Below are 16441 nucleotides of genomic sequence, written 5' to 3' on the forward strand. Positions count from 1 at the left end.
TCACCCCCCCTGTAAGGCTCCATTCAGACATCCGCATGATTTTTTACGGATCCATGGATACATGGATCGGATCCACAAAACGCATGCGGACGTCTGAATGGAGCCTTACAGGGGGGTTATCAATGACAGGGGGTGATCAGGGTAATCACCCCCCTGTCACTGATCACCCCCCCTGTAAGGCTCCATTCAGACATCCGCATGATTTTTTACGGATCCATGGATACATGGATCGGATCCACAAAACGCATGCTGATGTCTGAATGGAGCCTTACAGGGGGGTGATCAATGACAGGGGGGTGATCAGGGAGTGTATATGGGTGATCACCCGCCTGTCATTGATCACCCCCTGTAAGGCTCCATTCAGACGTCCGCATGTGTTTTGCGGATCCGATCCATGTATCCATGGATCCGTAAAAATCATGCGGACGTCTGAATGGAGCCTTACAGGGGAGTGATCAATGACAGGGGGGTGATCAATGACAGGGGGTGATCAGGGAGTGTATATGGGTGATCACCCGCCTGTAAGGCTCCATTCAGACGTCCGTATGCTTTTTGCGGATCCGATCCATGTATCCGTGGATCCGTAAAAATCATACGGACGTCTGAACGGAGCCTGACAGGGGGGTGATCAATGACAGGCGGGTGATCACCCATATACACTCCCTGATCACCCCCTGTCATTGATCACCCCCCTGTCATTGATCACCCCCCTGTAAGGCTCCATTCAGACGTCCGTATGCTTTTTGCGGATCCGATCCATGTATCCGTGGATCCGTAAAAATCATACGGACGTCTGAACGGAGCCTGACAGGGGGGTGATCAATGACAGGCGGGTGATCACCCATATACACTCCCTGATCACCCCCTGTCATTGATCACCCCCCTGTCATTGATCACCCCCCTGTAAGGCTCCATTCAGACGTCCGTATGCTTTTTGCGGATCCGATCCATGTATCCGTGGATCCGTAAAAATCATACGGACGTCTGAACGGAGCCTGACAGGGGGGTGATCAATGACAGGGCGGTGATCAATGACAGGGGGGTGATCAGGGAGTTTATATGGGGTGATCATGGGTGATCAGGGGTTTATAAGGGGTTAATAAGTGACGGGGGGGGGGGTGTAGTGTAGTGTTTGGTGCGACTGTACTGACCTACCTGAGTCCTCTGGTGGTCGATCCTAACAAAAGGGACCACCAGAGGACCAGGTAGGAGGTATATTAGACGCTGTTATGAAAACAGCGTCTAATATACCTGTTAGGGGTTAAAAAATTCGGATCTCCAGCCTGCCAGCGAACGATCGCCGCTGGCATGCTGGAGATCCACTCGCTTACCTTCCGTTCCTGTGAGCGCGCGCGCCTGTGTGCGCGCGTTCACAGGAAATCTCGCGTCTCGCGAGATGACGCCTATTGGCGTTAGTGTGACCTGGGAGAGCCGCCGCGATGACGCCTTTCGGCGTTAGCGTGGCGGCAAGCGGTTAATATAGCTGTGAAATCTGCAAAGGATAAGTATGCTCTCCGAAATGATGGCCTTCCCTTTGAAATGTATAAGGAATTGGGGAAGGAGTTGTTGCCAATGTTGGAGACTTTGGGTGAGGCTAATAGGATGGGTAAAATTGCAGAATTAATGGAGGAAGCAACAATTATAGTTCTACCCTAAGAAGATAAAGACCCTAAGGAACCCGAATCTTATAGGCAAATATCACTCCTCAATACTGACGTGAAAATACTTGTGAAAGTCTTGGCAAATAGGTTAGGGAAAATAATAAGTGATATCATTCCTGGAGAAGCCCTTTAAGGAATTCTGAGTTTATAAATCACAGAAGAAATGCACCAAACGGATATGCCACTGACTATACTGGCTAGTCATAAATGCAGATATTAAAAGCTGAGACTTTTGCCAATATATTCCTGTCAGGAAGATATCGGAGCCCAATCATGCACCACGTCACGGTTCTCAGCATGGCAAGGGGTCCTACCACTAAGCTACCTATGGTGTGAACACGGTCTGAAGGTGATGTAATCCAGCTCACAGCCAAGCTTCCACACAACCGCCTAGCAGGACAACTAGTGCAATGTGAACAAAGCCAGACTGTAAGCCTCACCCATATCAGACCGTGTGATAGAGGCTACCAGGTGCAAAGGAGAGTGTTTAAATGCCAGGTAAAGGCACATACACTACATATAAAACAAGACAAAAACACAGAAATATAGTGGCAAATCTGGGGGAGCTGCTCAACCCCTAACACTGTGGCGTGTTTTTCATTGGGGGAGCAGCCCCACCGCATGTGGACCGCAGCAAACGACCACATGCGGTGGGGCTGCTCCCCCAATGAAAAACACGCCACAGTGTTAGGGGTTGAGCAGCTCCCCCAGATTTGCCACTATATTTCTGTGTTTTTGTCTTGTTTTATATGTAGTGTATGTGCCTTTACCTGGCATTTAAACACTCTCCTTTGCACCTGGTAACCTCCATCACATGGTCTGATATGGGTGTGGCTTACAGTCTGGCTTTGTTCACATTGCACTAGTTGTCCTGCTAGGCGGTTGTGATTGATGCAGAATGTGGTCTGGCATTATCTTGTTGAAAAATGCAGGGTCTTCCCTGAAAGAGATGACGTCTGGATGGGAGCATATGTTGTTCTAGAACCTGAATATATTTTTCTGCATTGATGGTGCCTTTCCAGACATGCAAGCTGCCCATGCCACACGCACTCATGCAACTCCATACCATCAAAGATGCAGGCTTCTGAACTGAGCGTTGATAACAACTTGGGTTGTCCTTGTCCTCTTTGGGCCGGATGACATGGCGTCCCAGATTTCCAAAAAGAACTTTGAATCATGACTCGTCTGACTACAGAACAGTCTTCCATTTTGCCACACTGCATTTTAAATGATCCCTGGCCCAGTGAAAATGCCTGAGCTTGTGGATCTTGCTTAGAAATGGCTTCTTCTTTGCACTGTAGAGTTTCAGCTGGCAACGGTGGATGGCACGGTGGATTGTGTTCACTGACAATGGTTTCTGGAAGTATTCCTGAGCCCATTCTGTGATTTCCTTTACAGTAACATTCCTGTTTGTGGTGCAGTGTCGTTTAAGGGCCCGGAAATCACGGCCATCCAGTATGGTTTTACGGCCTTGACCCTTACGCACAGAGATTGTTTCAGATTATTTGAATCTTCGGATGATGTTATGCACAGTTGATGATGATAGATGAAAAGTCTTTGCAATTTTTCGCTGGGTAACACCTTTCTGATATTGCTCCACTATCTTTCTGCGCAACATTGTGGGAATTTGTGATCCTCTACCCATCTTGGCTTCTGAGAGACACTGCCACTCTGAGAAGCTCTTTTTATACCCAATCATGTTGCCAATTGACCCAATTAGTGTTAATAGGTCTTCCAGCTCTTCGTTTAGCTCAAATTTACTTTTTCCAGCCTCTTATTGCTACTTGTCCCAACTTTTTGGGGATTTGTTGACACCGTGAAATTTTGAATCAACATATTTTTCCTTTAAAATGATACATTTACTTGGATTAAACGTTTGATCTGTCATCTACGTTCTATTACAAATAAAATATTGACATTTGCCATCTCCACATCATTGCATTCAGTTTTTATTCACGATTTGTATAGTGTCCCAACTTTTTGGGAATCCGGTTTGTACATTGAAAGTCAATGGGTGACGGATACTTTTTTTAGGCTCCATAATAAACGGATCCATCACCATTGATTCACATTGTTTTCAGTGTCGGATTCATTTCTTTCTGATTTTATGACCAGACACAAAATCGCAGCTTGCAGCGGTTTTGTGTCTGGTGACAAAACTGAATCCCTCCAGAATGGTAGACATCCTGATTCATCATGAACAGATCTCTTTCCATTCAGAATGCATGAGGACTAAACAGATTTTTTTTTTCCTGGTATTGAGATCTTCTGCTGTATTGGAAAACAACAATGCAAGTGTGAAAGTAGCCTTAGGCAGTAACCAATACATATATAGTGAGATTTCTTAGAGGTTGATACCTTTTAATGGCTAACTGAAAAGATGATGAAAAAACTGCAAGCTTCCAAGACTACTCTGGTCTCTAACTCTCATCACCACACATCTTACCACCTGTGCACTTGACCCAATCTCATCCCACCTGATCCCCAACCTCAACACAGTGTTTCTCCCAGCCTTAACCTATCTTTTCAACCTATCAATATCCACCAGTGCTTTCCCTTTACCCATCTTCTTTGTCCAGTTATCACCCCATATCACTTCTCTATTATGCCTCAAAGCTACTGGAACAACATGTCCACTCTGAGCTGTCCTCTTACCTTTCGTCCTGCTCCCTCTTTGAATGGCTACAATCTGGCTTCCAACCCCACCACTCAACTGAAACTGCCTTTACCAAAGTCACAAACCACCTGCTGATGGCCAAAACCAAAAAATATTACTCTGTCCTCCTCCTCCTTGACCTGTCATCTGCCTTTGACACAGTCAACCACTCTCTTCTATTACAAACCCTTTCATCTCTTGGCATCACGGACCTGGCCCTCTTCTGGATCACAACATGCCTCACTGACCGGACATTTAGTATTTCCCACTCTCACACCACCTCCTTGTCTCATTCCCTTTCTGTTGGTGTCCCGCAAGGCTCTGTCCTAGGACCCCTGCTCTTCTCCATCTACACCTTCGGCCTGGGACAGCTCATTGAGTCCCATGGCTTTCTGTATCACTTTTATGCTGATGACACACAAATTTACCTCTCTGGTCCAGACATCACCACCTTACTATCCAGAATCCCATAATGCCTATCTTCTATATCCTCCTTCTCTTCTCATATCATCTTTCCCCCATCTTGCTCAATCCCCCTTACCCCAACCGATCTATCATGATCAAAGGCTGCACACTCTCCCCTGTCAACCAAGTCTGCTGCCTTGGAGTAACCTTGGATTCTGCCCTGTGCTTCAAACCTCACATCCAAGCTCTTTCCACCACCAGCCTCCTCTAACTCAAAAATATCTCCCTCATCCGCGCATTCCTCAACCAGGAGTCTGCAAAATTGCTTGTACATGCACTCATCATCTCCTGCCTAGACTACTTTAACATCCTCCTAGACCTAGACCTTCTATCTAGCAATCTCTCACCCCTCCAATCTATCCTAAACTCTGCTGCCCAACTAATTCACCTCTCATCCCGTTACTCCTCTGCATCCCCCCTCTGCCAATCCCTTCACTGGCTCCCCATTGCCCAGCGAATTCAGTTTAAAATACTAACAAATACATATAAGGCCGTCCACAACCTGTCCCCTCCCTACATCTCTGAGCTACTTTCCTGATACATCCCCACACGCAATTTCCAATCCTCACAAGACCTCCTTCTCTCCTCTTATCACCTCTTCCCACAATCGCTTACAAGATTTCTCCAGTGCATCCATACTCTTGAATTCTCTACCCAAACGTATCTCACCTACAGTGGAATCCTTCAAAAGAAACCTGAAAACCCACCTCTTCAGACAAGCCTGCAACCAGTGACCCTGCTGCTGCTATACCACCATGACCAGCTTTACCCTTACCTACTGTGTCCTTTCTCCATATCCTGCAGATTGTAAGCTCACCGGCAGGGCCCTGTCTCCTCCTGTGCCAGTTTGTAACTTGTCTTGTTCATGCTTATTGCAATTGTCTGTATTATGTATGTGCACTCATTATATGTACAGCTCCATGGAACAAATGGCGGTTTAATAATAAATAATAATGATAATAATACAGCAGAAAACAGGAGCCACAGCAATACGGGAAGAAGCATCTCATTGCCTAGCAATGTGGTCATCAGCAGGAACCGTGGACATTCTCCAGAAGTGGCGCTGGTGCTTGGCTAGGAGAGCAAGAATGTAATTCACTTTTTAAAGTCATTCAAAGGGAACGTGAAAAGTAAAGAGTACTCAGTAAAAGGTCACATAGAGAACCTGGATTAATGCCAAAAATGTCCACATTTCTCAATGAAGATTCAAAAACAGCTTAACTATTTCCTAATGTTATGTGGAAAACAGTTGCTAACCTATTCTTGTAAATGCTGAACATAACAAGTCCAACAGTTCAACAGGCAAACAGACATTATGGGGAAAAAAAACAATGTGACATCCTAGGCTCGTACAAAATATTCACAAAAAAAAGATAATGAATAAATAATAAATAAATCCGTCCATGTACAAGTGTTTATGCACATTGACATCTTTGAGCAACCATCAATGCTACACAGACAGTACACACCGACTTGTGTAAAATATTTTATGAGGTTTTGTGGTCTTTATAAAACATCCCACAGCAAATGCCACATCAGTGAAAATAAAAGTAAAATAAACAGTTATTAACTTACCGGTACTTTGAAAATGTTTCATATGGTATACCTCCGAAATTTTGAAGAAAAACATGAAGAACATCAGCAAGCGTGCATAGCATGCCATGACAACTTTTTTTATTCTATGCGAAGCCACTAACCCCATTATACATACCCAATCACACCCATCCTATGTTTTCCCCCCACACTATAACTGTGCCCTACACATAGTAATAATACCCCTCACAGTAAGGATAGCCTTTTAGTACTCGAACACAGTAAGAATGTCCCCTTAGTGTCCACCAAATAGTAATGATGCACTCTTAGTGCCCCTCAGTCACTATGATTTCCCCTTAGGACTCCAACACAGTGTGATGTCCCCTTTTGTGCCCCAAGACAGCATGAACCCCCTTAAGTGTCTTCACACAATATGATGCTGCCATTCAATATGAGGCCCCCTTAAGTGACCCTATACACAGTGAGGTCCCCTTAACTGCCTCAAAGCTGACGGCTCCCTGCTTTGCCATTGCATTCAGTCCTGAGAAGTTGGCACATGAAGCAGCTGTCCCAGGACAGAGGCTGAAATTTGGGATTGTCCCTCTGGATCGGAGACAGTCAGGATGCATGGATACAGCGCCGTCGCCTTTTTATTTAAATCAGTGTGATGACATGCACATGTAACCACACAGTGGTTGCATGATCTATACTTTTTTATGTTGAAAATAATCTTCTGTGACCACATTATAGAGTCCCTGTACCGCTAAAAGCCATACACTGACAGTGGTAGTATAAAAGTGCCACCCAGGGCTTCATCAGTTTAGGTACCTTAATCTCAGATTATTTTATTAATGTAAGATCTGATGATACCGTTTATTCTTTAATCATAAATATTCACAATAAGGTTTTAATTTACTGTCATATAAAAATACACGTCAGCAGCATATTTTTCTTTAAATCTTTATTTAAAACTCTGAATTCTGTGTACATTGCTTCTAAATAACATTTGCAGGGTCAGTGGTCGGAATTTGCTTTTGTTATTGGAATTTGGACATCGACAGGGCAGGTGATTGACCCTTTGTTATTTGAAGTTACAAAATACTGTAGATAAGCTATTTTTAAAACTTCATTGAGAAACGCAAATTGTTGGAGTCAGGATAGGATTAGCACACCACTAGTATCACACCGGATGTACTGTACACCTATGAAAAACACGTTTAAACTTTGGATTGATCATTATCACATTTACAGTTATAGGCAAGCAATAAAGATTTACAGAAATACTGCCCTAAACATACTGGAAATTACATTTCTGCTGCTGGAATTGTGGGACACAGTGGTTGTGCTTTCACAGTCACCAATGGGGGCAACTATGATGAACAGTCTTTTGACATCATAGTCCTGTGACCATGTATGGAATTAAAAGGTAACTTCAGCCTTGAACTTTTTAAAGGCAACAGTTAAAGTGGTTGTCCCATATCACAGTTTCCACGGTGCAATGGGACTAAGCTTAGGCCTATGGAAACAGACGAGCGGGCAAGTGCTCCCCTGTCTCCACACCCATTGCTTACGAAAACAGAGTTGCAAAACAAGCTATGCTGCTTCCGTAACTCATGGAGTAAGGGCTCTTTCACACCTGCGTTCTTTTCTTCCGGCATAGAGTTCCGTCGTCGGGGCTCTATGCCGGAAGAATCCTGATCAGTTTTATCCTAATGCATTCTGAATGGAGAGAAATCCGTTCAGGATGCATCAGGATGTCTTCAGTTCCGGACCGGAACGTTTTTTGGCCGGAGAAAATACCGCAGCATGCTGCGCTTTTTGCTCCGGCCAAAAATCCTGAACACTTGCCGCAAGGCCGGATCCGGAATTAATGCCCATTGAAAGGCATTGATCCGGATCCGGCCTTAAGCTAAACGTCGTTTCGGCGCATTGCCGGATCCGACGTTTAGCTTTTTCTGAATGGTTACCATGGCTGCCGGGACGCTAAAGTCCTGGCAGCCATGGTAAAGTGTAGTGGGGAGCGGGGGAGCAGCATACTTACCGTCCGTGCGGCTCCCGGGGCGCTCCAGAGTGACGTCAGGGCGCCCCAGGCGCATGGATGACGTAATCGCATGGCACGTCATCCGTGCGCATGGGGCGCTCTGACGTCATTCTGGAGCGCCCCGGGAGCCGCACGGACTGTAAGTATACCGCTCCCCCGCTCCCCCGCTCCCCACTACTACTATGGGAACCAGGACTTTAATAGCGTCCTGGCTGCCATAGTAACCCTGAACGCATTTTAAAGACGGATCCGACTTCAAATGCTTTCAGTACACTTGCGTTTTTCCGGATCCGGCGTGTAATTCCGGCAAGAGGAGTACACGCCGGATCCGGACAACACAAGTGTGAAAGAGGCCTTAAAATGGCAGTGAAGCTTTTTCTACTATGCTGTTTGCATAGCTCCCATTCACTATAGTGCGAGATACAGAAGCAGCAGAGTGCCAGCCTGCTCTGCTGCTTCTGTAAGTCCAGCCACCTAGGGTCGGCGCTTAGTACCATCTTGCTGTTGAAAAAGCGAGATCGAATAACCCCTTTACATGCTACTGTGGCATCTAAGGGGTCAGATGTAGGGAGGAAGATCTTTTTGTCACCCCCAATCAGCAGCATCAGAACACAATTACATGGTGCTTAGGCCTGACAGCTGATGCCTAACAAAAACCCTGGTCTGCCATGTATACCAGTCTATTAGACCCTGGTAGGAAACTGACAGCCATAATATACTGCACTACAGAATTATTACATTATATTAATAAAAGCAATCAATTAAAAGTCCCACAGTGAGAATAAACAGTAAGAGTAAAAAAAAAACTGTTATAGTGTTGAGTATATATTTTAAAAATCCTACCTTTTTTCCTTTACATAATGTTTATTATAAAAAAATAAAAAATAAAACACAAAGATTGAAATGAGGTCTTGCAATGCAACCAATCAAAAAATAAAACACAAAATAAGTGCTTTTATCGTACAAGTCTAGTGCAGCATAAAAAAAAAACTATATAAATTTGTTATCGCTGTAAACATTGCAGAATAACATTGAGGTGTCACTTACAGCACAAAGATCTGATAGGCCGCTACAGCAAAACTTTGTATGGTCCCCCTGCCCTACCCAAATTCTCAGTACATGTGCATCAAATAATTCCATGCAACGAAAAAAGAAAAGCACAGTTACATAGTTAATACTGTTGAAAAAAGACATAAGTCCATCAAGTTCAACCAAGGGATTGGTGGGGATGTGAATTTTAGCACAGGGGAGTGTTAAGAATTCATCTAAGCTTTTTTTTAAACTACCTACTGTGTCCTGAGGTAGACTTTGCCACAGATTTATAGTTCTTACAGTAAAGAATCCTCAACGTCTGTGGAGACTGAACTTTTTCTTCTCCAGATGTCTTTTGAAGGAATTTTACATGGAGCAGCTTTTCACCATATTTTGTGTACAGCCCATTTAGTCTCTTCTCGACTAAATAAATGTAATTATTTTTCTTTCCACATAACTAAGACCCTCCATGCCCCTTATCAGTTTAGTTGCTCTCCTTTGTACTTTTTCCAGCCCCAGGGCATCCTTTCTATGGACTGGTGCCCAGAACTGAATTGTATATTCCAGATGAGGCCGCACCAAAGATTTGTAAAGTGGTAATATTACATCCCTGCCCCACGAGTCCATGCCTCTTTTAAAACATGACAATATCTTGCTAGCCTTAGAAGCAGCTGATATTGTATTCTGTTATTTAATCTATAATCTACAAGCACACACAAATCCTTCTCTATAAGGACTCCCCCAGAGTTACATCAACTAGGACATATGAAGCACAGAGATTAATACTACCAAGATGCATAACTTTACATTTATCCACATTGAACCTCATTTGCCAAGTTGATGCCCAAACAGAGTGTCCATGTCGCCTTGTAGTTTTTGAACATCTTCCATAGACTGCACAGTACTACATAGTTAAGTGTCATTTGCAAAAATAGGAATGGTGCTATTAATCCCATCCTGAATATCATTAATTAATTAATTAAATAATAGGGGACCTAGCACTGAACCTTGGGGTACACCAACTATAACCCAGGACCATTCGGAATAAAATAATTAAGTGTTAAGCTAAGAACTTTGCTGAGTTTGTGGGACGGGAGGCTGATTACAAGGCTACTTACACGCACCTGTGAGCCCAGGCTGGCTGGTTACTAGGCTATTTATAGGCACCTGTGGGTCCAGACTGACGCCGATTCAGCTGATTTCACTACCTCTGGGACAGCTCTAGGATACAGCAGCATGGTGTGGAGGCTCCTTACGGCTGGGCGATGGCAGAATGTCTCAGGAGGGCGCTGGTATTCATGGTAGGATCGGAATGGTTTGCACGGGACCAACGCTGCGGTCTGCGACATGTAGCACTCTGGGATGTAGCAGAGTCGGGCGCTAAATGGTTGAGCGATGGTTGTAAGTTGGTTCAAGTTATGCTCGCTGTGTTTTGCGTGTCAATGGTTGAAAAAAAAAACGCTGTCGAATTGCACTTGTTGGCACGGGACCCACAGTGCACTCTGGTTCAAAGCAGAGTTGGGTGCTAATGGTCAAGTGACTGTTGTTAGTATTTTGTCCGGCTGTTTAGGGGCTTGCTGGAGGCCAGTGCATATAGTTATTGGTGTAGCATGCGCCTAGAGTAGGTATGGTCGCATGTTTTCTGATATCTGCTTAAAAAAAAAAAAGTGTGTGTTTTCTGTTACCTGTTTTACATGTGGGGGCACATCCGCAGTTAACGCCAGACATGCAAGGTGTTGGGGATTGTATATCAGTGGTCTGTATATGGGTACTCAAGCAGATCGGTCTAGGTGCCTGTATTTGAGTTCTGATGCTCTTGTATGTAAGTGTGTTTAATCTATAAACTGTATGTTATGGGCATGCATGTGTCAGCGGTTCTGTGCTAGGTTATAGGTGCACTATATGTTGATTAATTGGCGTTGCATCAGGGTTTATGTTCAAACACATTTATGTTTTCTTAGGTGGTGTTGTGGTGACCATCTTTTAAGAGAAAAAAAATAAAAACGCAGCATTATGTGGAGGTTCGTTCGCACCTGGGTAATGGCAGAAGGTGCCAGGCGAGTACTGGCATTCACGGTAGGATCGGACTTGGATACACCATTTGTGACTTGTAGCGCTCTGGGGCGAGGGGGGTGGGGCGCTAATGGTCGAATGATCATGGTTAGGTTCGTTACCTTCAAAAGCTACGTCCATGTGTCTGCATTTACAATTTTATACTCCATTTACTACTAGAGCTGCGTTTATGCGTTGCTGTTGCATCACATTAATACCCTGTCACTTCAGATTGCATTCATACAGCTGCATTATACCTTGCTCTTCATGCTCAGAGCTGGGCCCATACCATGTTTTTAGGCACTACTCACATCCAGAGCTGCATTCACCCACCTGTTCTTACATCAGTTGTTCCATAGCTGCTTTCTTTCAGGTTTACGTTTCTTTCCTCGCTGGTGGTTACATTATAGGCCTACTTGTTCTGTTTCACTTCGGCAAAAAAATAAAAATAAAAAGATTGTGTGCTGTTCTTTAGTCCTGGTTCGCATTCACTCAGACTGGTCTCCTTTACTTCTGGTTCGCATTCACTCGGATTGGCCTCCTGCCCCAGTTCACCATGCAGTCCTCAGCGGTTAGTGGGCTAATAGGAGTAAGTTTCCTACTATATTTCACAAGTAGTTAATTTGTTATCATGATAAGGGTCTTCTCTTAGCGAACTGTAATGCCTCTGGCTCTTTTCTCCCATCTGTTTATTCACGGTTGGTTTAATGTTTTATTTAGGCACGTGGTTCGGTTCACTAACGTCGATGCATATTCCATCAGGTCTAGCTCACATTTTAATCACTTATCGTCACTGCGATGTCATCTAGTTCAGTCTTGGCTTCGGGGGCCTGATGACCTCTTCAGCCTCATGGCTCCGTGGGGCCTATGACCGGTCTTCATGTTTGTTAGGGGTACAATATGGTTATAAGCTGGTTAGTGTCCTAGGTTTATTGTCGAAGGGGGTCATGGTTATGCAAGTCCCCAAGTCATACTGGTGCTGCATAAGTGGTTAAAAAATATAAAAAATAAATAAATAAATAATAATAAATCGCCATTAGTTTCGCATTCATGGCTACGCCATTAGAGTCTCTGACGCATTGCTTCTCCGTTTAAGTTTGACACGCATGGCCCCGCCATTAGTGTCTCTCGCGCATGGCCCCGCCATTAGTGTCTCTCGCGCATGGCCCCGCCATTAGTGTCTCTCGCGCATGGCCCCGCCATTAGTGTCTCTCGCGCATGGCCCCGCCATTAGTGTCTCTCGCGCATGGCCCCGCCATTAGTGTCTCTCGCGCATGGCCCCGCCATTAGTGTCTCTCGCGCATGGCCCCGCCATTAGTGTCTCTCGCGCATGGCCCCGCCATTAGTGTCTTTAGTCCCTTTCGGGCTTGGTTCCGCCATTAGTGTCTTTATTCCCTTTCGCGCTTGGTTCCGCCATTAGTGTCTTTAGTCCCTTTTGCGCTTGGTTCCGCCATTAGTATCTTTAGTCCCTTTCGCGCTTGGTTCCGCCATTAGTGTCTTTAGTCCCTTTCGCGCTTGGTTCCGCCATTAGTCTCTCACGCATGTCTTCTCAGTTTACATTTTACACACACAACTCCGCCATTCGAGGTTGGCTGCGTGGTCCCGCCACAGTAGGTTCATGTCTTTTCAGCTGTGGCTCGCGTTACAATTCTTCTCGTGGCGGCTCGTAGGCGTGGCTTTGCCATTAGAACCTCACTCACATTATTGTTGTAGGTCGTTGGGTCTTCATTGTTTTATTTTCAAGCAGTCATCCCAAGCCTTCCTTTCGGACATCACCTTCTCCCGGGTTCGCATTTTCTCCCATTTACCCTCTCTAGGTTCTTGCATTATAGACCTATTCTCCCAGGGAGATGACCCTGTGGTCTCACAATTCCGCTTCTCAAGGGGTTGTTCGGAAAAAAAAAAAAAAAAAAGGAAACGACTATACTATGGCATCAGGTTCGTCCACAGGGAGTCCTGTCTCACCACTACAGGTGGTTTACGACGTCTGTCACGACTACAGACTAAGTCCTGTCTCACCACTACAGGCGGTTTACGAAGTCTGTCACGACTACAGACTAATAAGTCCTGTCACGACTATAGGCGATTTACGAAGTCTGTCACGTCTACAGACTAATAAGTCCTGTCACGACTACAGGCGATTTACGAAGTCTGTCACGACTACAAGCGATTTACGAAGTCTGTCACGTTTACTGACACGATAAGTCCTAGCACGACTACAGGCGCAGCATAGGTAGTCTATCATGACCTTAAGCTCGTCCTGTCATAGCAGTAGGCATGTACATTATGTCTTCATTATAGGCATGCTTACTTCATCTTCAAACTCGGGCTGAGGGTGTTGGTGTCGCACCTTGTTCCGGGTACCGGTCCATCTTCAAGTGGGAGGTACAATAATAAGGCGCAATATATGTAGTCTGTCACATCTACGGACACGACAAGTCCTATCACTATCACAGGTGCAGCATACATAGTTTATCACGACCTTAAGCTTATTTCCTGTCACAACTGCTAGTATAGTGGGTACGTTTTTGTCCTCATTGCAGGCAACATTAGCTCGTTAATTTCAACCAGCCATGTATTCATGCTTATGGTTCCCCAGGCCTGGTGAGTCTACACATTTCACTTGATCCATTACTAGAGTTAAACGGCATACGCCATCTTCTAACTTTTTGGGTCCTTTATAAAATAATAATAATAATTAAAGCGGTGGCCTGGGGAATAAGTATAGGTGAAGTATTTTGCCACCAGTAACAGTTGGTGTCCAAGCAGGGCCCTTAGCGAATGGTTGGACTTCATTTAAACCCTTCCATCAGATTCACCATTGTTGTTTCAGTCAGCAGCTCTCAGGATTCAGACTTTCTCATAATATGTTCATATGTTGGTCAACATAGGAGTAAATCGTTTCTGATTACCGACCACTCTTTCAAAAGCATCAACTTTAGCTACCTCCAAGAACAATGTGCCGTCGCACGTGACAAAGAGGTAACGTATATAGAAGTCTCTGATATGTACGGTATATTCCGCACCTTCATCGTGTAGTGTCTTTTGCGTGCAAAGCGGGTGTCGTAATGGTAAGTATATGTTTTACTCTAAACTAAGGTCTACGCTTTTTGGTCCCTTTAGGCTGCCCTACCGCAGCAGTTATGGCACAATTCTACTGCTTGTTGTAGATGGGTGTACCCAACCTATCTAACCCTTTCTGATAGCCGATCCGACCACAAGTGTTAAGCAAAGAACTTTGCTGAGTTTGTGGGAGGGGAGGCTGATTACAAGGCTACTTACATGCACCTGTGAGCCCAGGCTGGCTGGTTACTAGGCTATTTATAGGCACCTGTGGGTCCAGACTGACGCCGATTCAGCTGATTTCACCCACCCACCCACACCATCTTACAGTCACTTCATATTAGGGTGGCCCCCTTTAGGCTGCCCTACCGCAGCAGTTATGGCACAATTCTACTGCTTGTTGTAGATGGGTGTACCCAACCTATCTAACCCTTTCTGATAGCCGATCCGACCACAAATGTAATTACAAATAGAAACTATAATAAAAAAGTTGGCCTCAACATCTCTTATTTTATCCAACTTCTGTGTGGGACAAAGTGGAACAGGTGCTTTGTAATTGTGGTGCTTAGACTAAAAACACTATGGGGGTCATTTACTTATCTGAAATATGCCTAAATTAGGCATATTTCAGGCGCAGATGGTGGCGCAATGGGTTGTTGCTCCGCTATCTGCATTTTTTCCCTGCTCACCTCAGGTCTAAAATTGTGGGGGTGGGTGGTGAAAGGGACAGGTCACCAGACTCGTCTCATTTACTATTTTCTACGCCTATTTTAGGTGTAAAAAATCGTCTATATGTAAGACAGCTAGAAAGCTGTCTTTCATTTAGAACTGGCGCTGGATGTGCCGAAGTTATGGAGAGGCCGGCGCCTCTTCATAACTTCGGCGGAACCATCGATAGCTATGGGCCTTGATTAAGAATGGCGTCTAAATCGCTGGTCTTAATAAATGTGCGCCTATATTTCTGAATGCATTTACACCAGACAAATGGCATAAATACATTGATAAAAAAAATCCCTCATAGAGCACTATGTCTGTGGATGCCCTCTATCAGTATATTATAAATCTGTCTGCCTGTAGCCTCCATAAGGTGGAGTTCAGTGCATAGGAATTTATACAGTTACCATTGACTGTAAATCTGTAAATATTTCTTTGCACAGAGTTCCCCCTAGTTGTTGCTGCACGGATCCTTTTTCTACTCATTTATTTATTTTCACCCAGATTTTATCTACTTTTTCACTGGATTGATTTGGGAACACTGTGCGCTAACTTTTTATTATATTGTGTGCTTTACTTCTAAATTAACAATGCGCTATGTGTTGCTTTCAACATCCTTCTTGGCTTGGCACAGCAACGCCACCCTCAAGCCCTGGTTTATTTATTTTAGTTGCTTCTATATTGCCAACATTTTACACATTGTTGTATAGATATTGTAATCATTCACATCAATCCCTGTCACCAAAGAATTCATAAGTATGTTAAGGGAGTTTTCTGTCCCCAAAGGGGCTGATAGTCTGTTGTCCCTATTTGTTTTTCGAGAGGCAGCCATCTAGCACCAGCTATTAAGTGTAGGTGGCTGCCCCTATCTACTATTAGGAAAGAAGCAAGAACTTCTGAGACCAGTCAGGAGGTCTTGTGAGAGCGAGTACTTCACACACAAAAATTTCGGTGTTGATGGAGCCAGACGCATCCATGTCAGTGGGGACATCCACTCAAACAGTACAGGGGACTCCCAAACGATTAAGAGAGACATCCCATTAATCTTCTTCCGCAGATGAGGAAAATATATTTAAACATAAGTGTTAATTATCAGAAGAAACAGTGACTTGTTCTGAAGTTGAAAAATCCTTTTATTTGGGAGCAGGAGCAGTACAGTGTGGATGTGGAAGGAATAAGGTGTTTAGGGGTAGTAGTGACAGAAATTGTAGCGCCAGGAGTAGC

The sequence above is a fragment of the Bufo gargarizans genome, chromosome 5, assembly GCF_014858855.1.
Source record: "Bufo gargarizans isolate SCDJY-AF-19 chromosome 5, ASM1485885v1, whole genome shotgun sequence".
In the NCBI taxonomy this organism is placed as follows: domain Eukaryota; kingdom Metazoa; phylum Chordata; class Amphibia; order Anura; family Bufonidae; genus Bufo; species Bufo gargarizans.